Below are 11,062 nucleotides of genomic sequence, written 5' to 3'. Positions count from 1 at the left end.
TTAATATGTATAAGTTAGTACAACTGAGTACTTTTTCCTTGGTTCCATCACTACTTCATGCTCATAACAGGAACATATGTCTCATGGTAGTAGACACATGAGATGTACCGGTATAGCATCCAAATGAACCTCAATTAGAAGGCTTGTCAACATTCCAGAAATAACTGACATACAGCATAGTCTCAGACGTTTGCCACTCCTTTATATCAGTGCTATAGAATCACTGAATTATACAAAAAGTAGACGTTGAGGCACACCCTTGTTTTACTGATATGTATCCAGAGGTTAAAAGACTTTAAAAGAAGGATGAAAGGAAGGTATTTTATCTAGTTTGATATGGAAGAGACAGAAGTTAGAGTTTTTCATGGCCTACTTAATATCCATTTCACGGTGATGCCCGTGGTATTCTGCCTAGATAGAGCGGGAAGCAGGCCTTCCTTGTGGTTTCTTCGATTAAAGCAGAGACTTACTCAGGGCGCCCGGGTGGCTTGGTCGGTTGAGCATCCAACTTCGGCTCAGGTCATGATCTCACAGCTTGTGAGCCTGCGTTGGGCTCTGTGCTGAAGGCTCAGAGCCTGGAGCCTCTCTCTGTCTCTCAAAAATAAATAAAATAAAAACATTAAAAAAAAATAAAGCAGAGACTTACTCATTAACTAACTCAGCATGGGATTCTCTTTTCAAGGGGATGACTAGAGGGTGACAGAGTCCAGGGCTTGACACACCTTTACTGAAGCCTTGAAACCTAAGGGCTTTAAATGGTTTTCCAGCGGGGACCACTCTAAGACAACTCAGGGAATGTATGGTGCAGGTCTAGGGGAAAAAAAAAATTACAGGGCTCAGCTTATGATTCTCCCTGCAGAGAGAAATGTTGAAAGGTGACCTTGTGCTGGCTTTGGCAGCACATATGCTAAAATTGGAACAATACAGAGGGTAGCGTGGCCCCTGTGCAAGGACTACATGCAAATTCGTGGAGTGTTCCATATTTTTTTTAAAAAGAAAGAAACAAAAGAAAAAAGTTATCTCCTATCTTTCTCCTTTTCCCTGTTAGCCTGCTGTCCAGTTAACATAGAGCCCTGTGAATAAAATCCTGCTTCACGAAAAATGGTGTGAGTCTTCCAGTCTGACACCAGTTCCCAATTCTCAGTGGAGCTTCAGCCTATTTTTTGTGAAAGAAAGTCAGGTCTAATTTCTCCTAATTTCCCTTTGAATAAACTTCAAAATCGCCAAAGCGAACCTAAGGATAACTTTATGACAGATCAGTCTTAGAGATTTGCTGAGGGGAAGGTCTAAAAATCAAATGCAACAGGCTTGATTTGTACCCTGGTTTGTTGTGGTTATCCTGCCCACCTGCCTTCACTTTCATGACTTGGGAATAAGAACTGATTTCTCTTTCAGGAGATGGGGGAGAAAAGGAAGCAATTAGATTGTATAATTTAGGGAAAGGAGCTAGAATAAGTAACTACCAGAGAACAGACTGAAGGATAAGGATTTAGGATTTCTGTTGCTGTTACTTATTTGTTTCCTTGAACCTTAAGGCCATTTGACTTGAATGGGGTGTTTACAGCTTTGAACTACTGAAAAATAAATTTGGCAAATACAATTTTTTAATGTTTATTTATTTATTTTTGAGAGATAGAGGGCAGGGCAGAGACAGAGGGAGACAGAGAATCCCAAGCAGGTTTCGCACTGTCAGCTCAGAGCCTGATGTGGGGCTTGAACTCACGAACCATGAGATCATGACCTGAGCAGAAATCAAGAGTTGGATGCTTCACTGACTGAGCCACCAAGCACCCCAGAAAATACAATTTTTAAGTGAAGTCATTTAACTCATTCTTTTTCCTCATGTTATATTCCAAGGTGCCCAAATTCTTAAGGCTTTGCTTATAAAGCCATTCAGAGGTGTATGGATTACAACAGGGCACATCTTGATTCCATCTCATTCATAGTTTTTTAATTAAAAACATGTATTCTTGTATTCATTTTAACACACATATATCCTGATGGAGTACCTCATCATATGGGCCATGTGCTTTGCTCGGCGTACAAATCTAACTAATACACAGTTCCTATCCTCAACAAATTAACAGTCCAGTGGAGGAGACAACAGATGAAAAACATGTTGCAGTATACTATAGTACATACAGAGGTTATCTGTATGTAACAGAATTTAGAGCTTCAATTGTATATCACAGAAAGTGGCGTAAGTGCAAAATGGCTTTTATTGACTCTTAGAGATGAAATGTTCAGGGGGAGGTCTTTCAATGTATGCACAAATACACGCCCATGGATCCTCATCTTCAGTCATATCCGAGTAGTCTTGTCTTTGCCAGGGTCACACCATTATCAGCTTGTCTACAGAAAAATAGAGACTGTTAAAGATAGCCAAAACTGGAATCAAATTTCATCATCGAATTGGCCCAATTTGTTTGGTGAATGCCTGCCTTAACCTAGAGCTTCAACTGGTATGCCCAAGCACACTGGCTACTATAATAATACTGACATGCCTTGAATATGTTGTATATGCACTGGGGTATCAAGTCCCTTCTGTCTTGGAGTACAGTCAGGCGGAGACCCAGGCTAGTCAACTCTGGCTTAGATTTGCTCCATTCTTTTATCTCAACGTGCACTCTAACAATATTTTTTCTTTGTTTTTGTGGCCCATACCATGAACAAAGACTGGGAAGTGCTGCGCTAACTAATATTGATCAATAGAGAGCTATAGCACTTTGCTCAGCCCCTCCTTGAAACGCAACAGTGTCAATTTTATGTGAATTCTATGGATGGAGAGTGGGGGAAGGGGTGCGATTCCTCTAAGACACATTTGAGAGGTTGTTGGCAGAACTAGGGAATGTAAAACAACAAATGGCCACTCGATACAATGGTAGAGGTCTGATTCTATGTTCCGTTGCCAGGAAATTAGAGCTTTTCTTGTTCTCTAGAAATAAAATATAGAGCTTAAGTTTGAAATATTTGTCAATGCATCCACTGGCAAAATATTTTAAGATTGTTGCCTTTTTACATTATAATAATTAAATCTTAGGATAGTCTTCAAGAAAAATACTAATTTTTAACTTGCAAAGTAATAAGCAATTTGCATTAGTTAAGAAACAACAAGGGGAAGATTAGGAGGGGAGGGCTTGTAGTGGAATTTTTCAACAAAAGGTCACCCCTGTGTGCAGTCCTCTGTTCCATGGGCATGACAAGTACCTGATGACTTCTGCATTGCCATCATTTATAGGCCTGGGACATGCTTTTAACTGTCTGAGGGAAATTCGTTCCTCAGTGTTATTGCAAATAAGAAGATCTGATTAGTCAATTATCCCTTTGTCTGAAAGAGGCCATTAAATTTGATGAAGGAAGCTGTCAGTGCATTAAAAGGTACAACTGAGTGAAAGGTGGGAACAAATGCTGACAAGTATGGTAAACATGAGACACACCTGACAGGACACAGGACAAGCTGAGCAAATGGCTCATAAAGCTGATTTCACAGAGGACAGTAAAATCCTTCCTTTCAAGTGGTTTGACTTTTTACCAAGCATTTATATGGAGACAGGGTCTCCTAAGGAAAGCGGACTGCATGTTTTTACTGGATTTCGCAGACATCAGTCTTATATAATCATCCTTTATTATAGTACTAAATCTATTAAATTCTTATAGTCTTTTTCCTTTACATAAACATTTTCTCTGACTAAAAACAGATATTCACTCTCTCTCTCTCTCTCAAGCACAATCATTGTTTTTGGCAGTTACTCTTCTATATCTCTTTTAAAAGTCATGGAGAATTGGGCTTCTGCTGTAGTGACGGTTGACATAAGGTAATGATTTAGAAATAATTACAAAGAGAAAGTGGCCTGAGGAGGACCCAACAACTTCCCTTTCTACTAAGAAATTTTATAGCTACTGCTTCATAACTCCTCTAGTTATAGATGATTTCATCCCATAACCACTATAGTAATAGTCATTGTTAATATCAAGGCCTCCAAAGGATTAGAGATTTATTTTGTTTTTAAATAAGCACCCAGACATTTAGATATTTACTCAAGGGTTATCTGAACCTCACTGGTCTGGAAAATACTTTAATTCATGAACATTTAGTAGTTTCTTGGAAGATTTGTAGTTTTGGGTCACTTTGGAAGGCTTTGGGTCATTTTGGAAGTCTGACTTCTTGGTAATTTTTCACAGTAGTCTGATACTCTCTCATCGTACTGTCTAATGAGACATCTACATGTTTATTGTTTAAGGCTGTGGTCAGATGTCGAGTTATTCCTGGTGGCTTTGCCATGATTGCTACTGGGCAAGAACTTCTCTCTAATTTATACCCCTTTATTAGCAATGTAATGCTAGCTACTGAAACAAATAAAGCCCAGATTTTTTGTGGCTAAACAGAATAGAAATTTATTTCCCACTCCTATCAGGTCTAAGAGGCAGCATGGGCTCTCCTCCCTACAGCATGTAGGGACCAGGCTTAGGAAACACTTGGTTTTGGTGGCTATTCTCAGCCTCAAATCTAGCCTGCAGAGAGGAGAAGAAAGAATGGAGAATCTAATGGAAGAATTTTTTTTTTAAATATTACTTTGCTCACTCTTCACTCACTGAAACTGAGTGTCAGGGGTCTACCCAATATAAAAAGTGTTGGAAAATGTAATTCCTTACTGGAGAGCTGCTTCTCCATGACAACAGCACATGATGGAAGAAAATCACAGATATCTGGTGGACAATAGCAGTCTCTCCACAACCTGAGCATGACACTTAACTCCAAAATGCATTGGAGAGAAATCTTCTCCACCTTTCAGTGGACTTTCAGTTTGGAAAGTCAGAAACAGTCCCCTCTAATTTTTTTAAGTTTTTATTTTGATTCTAGTTAGTAAACATACAGTGTAATATTAGTTTCAGGTGCACAATATAGTAATTTAACACTTCCGTATATCACCCAGTGCTCATCATGACGAGTGCACTCCTTAATCCCCATACCTTTTTCACCCATCCCCTCATGCCCCTCCGCTCTGGTAACCATCAACTTGTTCTCTATAGTTAAGAGTCTGTTTCTTGATTTGCCTTTCTCTCTTTTTCTCCCCTTTGCTTATTTGTTTTGTTTCTTTAATTTCACATATGAGTGAAATAACGTAGTATTTGTCTTTCTCTGACCGACTTGTTTCACTGAGAATAATACTCTCTGGCTTCATCCATGTCATTACAAATGACAAGGTTTCATTCTCTTTATGGCTGAGTAATATTCCATTGTGTGTGTGTGTGTGTGTGTGTGTGTGTATCATATATATCACATCTTCTTTGTCCATTCATCATTCGAATGTCACTTGAGCTGTTTCCATAGTTTGGCTATTGTAAATAATGCTGCTATAAACATCAAGGTGAATGTATCCCTTTGAATTATTTATATATTCTCTGGATAAATACCTAGCAGTGCAATTGCTGGATTGTAGGGTAGTTCTCTATTCAACTTTTTGAAGAACCTCCATAATATTTTCCAGAGTGACTGCACCATTTTGCATTCTCCCCACCGCTAAGTAAGCATTTCCCTTTCTCCATATCCTCTCCAACACCTGTTGTTTCTTGTGTTACTGATTTTAGCCATTCTGACCATTGTGAAGTGATATTGCATTGTAGGTTTGATTTGCATTTTCTTGATGTTGAGTGATGTTGAGCATCTTTTCACGTGTCCTTTGATTGTCTGTATGTCTTCTATGAAAAAATTTCTATTTGTGTCTTCTGCCCATTTTTTAGTTGGATTATTTGTTTATTTTTCCCATTGGATATTCTTTCTTGCTTTGTTGAAGATTAATTGACTTTATGAATGTGAGTTTCTTTCTCAGTTTTGTATTCTGTTCTACTGATCTACGTGTCTATTTTTGTGCCAGTACCATCCTGTTTTGATTACTAAAGTTTTGTAATATAACTTGAAAGTCCAAAGTTGTGATTCTTCTAGCTTTTTTTTTTAAGGTTGCTTTGACTATTTGGGGTCCTTTATGGTTCCACACAAGTTTTAGGATTGTTTGTTCTAACTCTGAAAAATGCTGGTAGTATTTTGACAGGGATTGCATTAAATGTATAGATTGCTTTGGGTAGTATAAACATTTTAAAAGTATTTGTTCTTCCAGTCAAGAGCATATAATGTCTTTCCATGTATTTGTGTCATCTTGAATTTCTTTCATCAGTGTTTTATTGCTTTAAGAATATAGGTCTGTCACCTCTTCAATTAGGTTTATTCCTAGGTATCTTATTGTTTTTGGTCCAATTGTAAACAGGATTAATTCCTTAATTTCTCTTTCTTCTGCCTCATTATTGGTGTATACAAATGCAACAGATTTCTGTGCATTGATTTTGTATCCTGTGACGTTACCTAATTTGTTTATCAGTTCTAGAAGTTTTTTGGTGGAGTCTTTCAGGTTTTCTATATAATGTATCATGTTCTCTGCAAATAGTGAAAGTTTTACTTCTTCCTTGCCAATTTATTTATCATTGCCTTGCAATTTACTTATGCCTTTGATTTTGTTGTTGTCGTTGTCTGATTGCTATAGCTAGAACTTCCAGTACTATGTTGAATGAAAGTGGTGAGAGTAGACATCCCTGTCTTGCTCCTGACCATAGAGGAAAAGCTGAGTTTTTCCTCAAATAAGATGATATTAGCTGTGGAATTTTCATATATAGCCTTTATTATATTGAAGTATGTACCCTCTCAATCTACTTTTTTGAGGGTTTTTATTATGAATGAATGCTATACACTTTGTTAAATGCTTTTTAAGTATCTATTGAAATGATCATATAGTTCTTATCCTTTCTTTTATTAATATGATGTGTTACATTGTTTGATTTGCAAATATTGAATGACCCTGGCAACCCAGGAATAAATCCTATTTGATCATGATTAATGATTTTTTTTAACGCATTGTTGGATTCAGTTTGTCAGCATTTTATTTATTTATTTATTTATTTAACCACAGTAATTTTAGTGTTTATTTTTTTTTATTTTTTAAAAAATATTTAAGGGGCACCTGGGTAGCTCAGTCGGTTAAGTGTCCGCCTTCGGCTCAGGTCATGATCTCACAGTTTGTGAGTTCGAGCCCCGTGTAGGGCTCTGTGCTGACAGCTCAGAGCCTGGAGCCTGCTTCACATTCTGTGTCTCCCTCTCTCTCTGCCCTTTCCCTGCTCATGCTCTGTCTCTCTCTGTCTCAAAAATAAACAAACATTAAAAAAATATAAATAAATAAAAAATATTTAATTACTTTTGGGAAAGCACAAGTTGGGGGGAGTGGGGCACAGAGAGTAGGACAGAGGACCAGAGCAGGCCCTGCACTGACAATCTGACAGCAGTGAGCCCGATGTGGGGCCCGAACTCACAAACCACCAGACCATGACCTGAGCCAAAGTTAGACACTCAACGGACTGAACCACCTAAGTTCCCTAGTTTGCTGGCATTTTATTGATAATTTTTGCATCTATATTCATCAGAGATATGGGTCTATAGTTCTCTTTTTTAGTAGTGCCTTTATCTGGTTTTGGTAATGCTGGCCTCATAGAATGAATTTGAAAGCTTTCCTTTCTTTTCTATTTTTTGGAAATAGCTTGAGAAGAATTGGTACTAACTCTTCTTTAAATGTTTGGTAGAGTTCTCTTTGGGAGGTCGTCTGGTCTTGGACTTTTGTTCCTTGCAAGTTTTTTGATTACACACCCACTGTCATTGCTAGTTATTGGTCTATTCAAGTTGTATGTTTCTTCCTGTTTCAGTTTTGGTAATTTATACGTTTCTAAGAATTTATCCATTTCTTATAGGTTGTCCAATTTGTTGCCATATAATTTTTCATAATATTTTCTTATATTTGTTTGTATTTCTATAGTGTTGATTGTTATTTCTCCTTTCTCATTTGTGATTTTATTTATTTGGGCCCTTTCTCTTTGCTTTTTGATAAATCTGGCTAGAGGTTTTAATCAATTTTATTAATTTCTTTCAATGAACCAGCTCCTGTTCTATTATTATTATATATTTGTTTAGTTTCTATATCATTTATTTCTGCTATAATCTCTATTATATGTTTCCTTCTTCTGGCTTCAGGCTTCATTTGTTGTTATTTTCGTAGCTCCTTTAACTGTAAGGCTAAGTTGTTTATTTGGTATTTTTCTTGCTTCTTGAGGTAGACCAGTATTGCTATAAACTTTCCTCTTAGAACTGCTTTTGTTGTGTCCCAAAGGTTTGGACTGCTGCTTTTTCATTTTCTTTTGTTTCCATTTATTTTTTTTAAATTTCTTCTTTGATTTCATGGTTGACCCTTCTATTATTTAGTAGCATGTTACTTAACCTCCATGTATTTGTGGTCTTTCCAGATTTTTCTCTTGTACTTGACTTCTGGTTTTATAGTGTAGTGACCAGAAAAGTTATATGGTATGACTTCAGTCTTTTTCTATTTGTTGAGGTCTGTTTTGTAACTAAGTGATCTTTTCTGGAGAATGTTCCATCTGCACTTGAAAAGGTTGTGTATTCCACTGTTTTGGGAGGAAATGCTTTGAATATATCTGTAAAGTCCATTAAGTGTGTCATTCAAAACCATTGTTTCCCTGTTTATTTTTCTATTCAGACAATCTGTCCACTGATGTAAGTGGAGTGTTAAAGTCCCCTAGTATTATTGGGTTATTATCAATTAGTTCTTTTATGTTTGTTAATAATTATTTTATATATTTGGGTACTTCTATGTTGAATGCATAAATATTTAAAATTGCTATATTTTCTTGTTGGATTGTCTCCTTTATTATGTATTGCCCTTCTTTTTGTCTTATTACAGTCTTTGCTTTAAATTCCAATTTGTCTGATATAAGTATTCCTATTCCAACTTTCTTTTGACCTCCATTTGCATGATAAATGTTTCTCCATCCCCTCACTTTTAATCTGCAAGTGTCTTTAAGTCTAAAATGAATCTCTTGTAGGCAACATATAAATAAGTTTTGGGTTTTTTTTAATCCATTTTGTTACCCTATGTCTTTTGAATGGAGTGTGTAGTTTGTTTATATTCAAAGTTATTATTGATAGATACATAGTTATTCCCATTTTATTACTTGTTTTGTGGTTTCTTCTGGAGACGTTTTCTGATTGTTTCTTGTCTTTCTCTCTTTCATGTTTTACTGATTTTCTTTAATGATATATTTGTGTTTCTTTCTCTTTATTCTTTTCATGTTTATTACTGGGTTTTGATATATGGTTACCAGTAGATTTGTACATAACCTCTCCTGAAATTAACAGTCTATATTAATTTGATGATCATTCAAGTTTGAACCCATTCTTTTCTCTTCTCCTCCCCACATTAGGTATATATTATTATATTCTATATCCTTCATGCATGTGTGAGCTCCTTGACTGATTTTTACAGAAATATTCGTTTTTAGTACTTTTGTGTTTGCTGCCTTTTTACTGTCATTTTTGGTCTCTCCTTTCCACTCAAAGAGTCCCGTTTAATATTTCTTGCAGAATTGGTTTAGTGGTTTAGTGGTTTAGTTTTTATTTGTCTGGGAAACTTTATCTCTCCTTCTATTCTGAATGATAGCTCTGCTAGATAGAGTATTCTTGCTGGATGGAGTAAAATTGAACAGATTTTTCCCATTCAGCACTTTGAATATGCCACTCTCTTCTGTCTTTCCAAGTTTCTGTTGAAAAATCTCCAACTAACCTTATAGGTTTTCCCTTGTAAGTGAATGACTGCTTTTGTCTCGCTGTTTTTAATGTTTTTCCTTACCATTATATTTTGCAGATTTAATTACAATACGTCTTAGTGTGTGCCTGCTTTTATTGATTTTGATGAGAGTTCTCTGTTCCTCCTGGATCTGGGTTTCTGTTTCCTTTCCCAGGTTAGGAACGTTTTCAGCTATTATTTCTTGGAATAAATTTTATGCCCCCTTTTATCTCTCCTCATCTTCTGGAACTCCTATAATACGAATGTTATTACATTTGATGGCATCACTGAGCTCCCTAAATCTATTCTCTTGTTGCATAATTCTTCTTTAATCTCTATTGTTCAGCTTCATTGTTTTCCATTACTTGGTCTTCTAGTCATTAATTCATTCCTCTGCTTCTTACAGCTTGCTGTTTGTTGCATCAAGTGTGTTTCTAATCTCATTTATTCTGGTCTTCATCTTGGATTGATTCTTTTTTAACTCTTTTATCTCTGTGGGAAGGGTCCTCACTGATGCCTTCCATTCTTTTCATAAGCCCAGTGAGTATCCTTATGGTTGTTGCTTTAAATTATCCATCAGGCATGTTACTTATATCATCTCAATTAGATTTCTGGCTGTGGCCTTATCTTGTTCTTTCATTTGGGATAAATTCCTCTTTCTTCACATTTTGTCTAACTCTCTGCCTTCTTCTGTGTGTTAGACAAGCCAGTTATGTCTTCTCCTCTTGAAAGTAATGACCTTATGAAGAAGAGGCCATGTAGTGCCTAGGGCCTGGTGCTTTAGGGAATGTCTTCAGTGTGCGCTGTGCTGCATGTGTTCTGCTGTTGTGTTCTGGCTGGTCTATCCTCCAGGCCAGTTGTCAGTAGAGGCTCTCTTTGCCTGTAGGCAGTGTTTGGTCCTTGGCCAGAATGTGGCAAGTTTTAACTACGTAGGCTCTGGTCTGCTTGTGAAACTAGACCTGACATTACTTCCGAGATATCTGAGGTCCTGCAGAACTCTGGGAGTCTCTTGGGAGACATGGTGAGGGCAGGGTTTGTGTTGGTATTCTGGAGGAGGGGCCTGCTGCACTAGCACTAAAGCAAGCTTAACTGAGAGGGTCAGTCCCACCAAAGCACAGCAAAAGTGGGGATTGGTATAAGCAAGTTAGGCAGCCAGTGTTAGCATTGCACCCCTGCCAGTGGTTCTGTGTTTATGCTGAGGGGAGGGAGAGGGAAATGGCATCTGCCAGAATCTTTGTTCCTGGAGAGGTGTCTCTGTTAACTCTACCTCTTAGGTATGTGCTTGGATAAAAGTGAATAATCTCCCCACTGTGTTCCCAGCCATGCTTCAGATTGCTGTTTCCACACTGTCTGTCTCAGGTTGTTTGCCTGCCTTCTCTTCAGGAACA

General features: G+C 37.2%; 1 non-coding gene across 1 annotated transcript; it reads left to right on the top strand.

The window, feature by feature from the left end:
• Nucleotides 1–883: 883 nt before the first annotated feature.
• On the top strand, nt 884–987 carry LOC122479232. The gene has a single exon (XR_006296297.1). It is a non-coding gene; the product is annotated as a U6 spliceosomal RNA (small nuclear RNA).
• The last annotated feature ends 10,075 nt before the right edge of the window (nt 988–11,062 follow it).

This window comes from Prionailurus bengalensis, chromosome B1, assembly GCF_016509475.1.
Source record: "Prionailurus bengalensis isolate Pbe53 chromosome B1, Fcat_Pben_1.1_paternal_pri, whole genome shotgun sequence".
NCBI lineage: Eukaryota > Metazoa > Chordata > Mammalia > Carnivora > Felidae > Prionailurus > Prionailurus bengalensis.
Note: the sequence above shows the minus strand (reverse complement) of the source record. Positions and strands in the feature narration are given on the sequence as shown.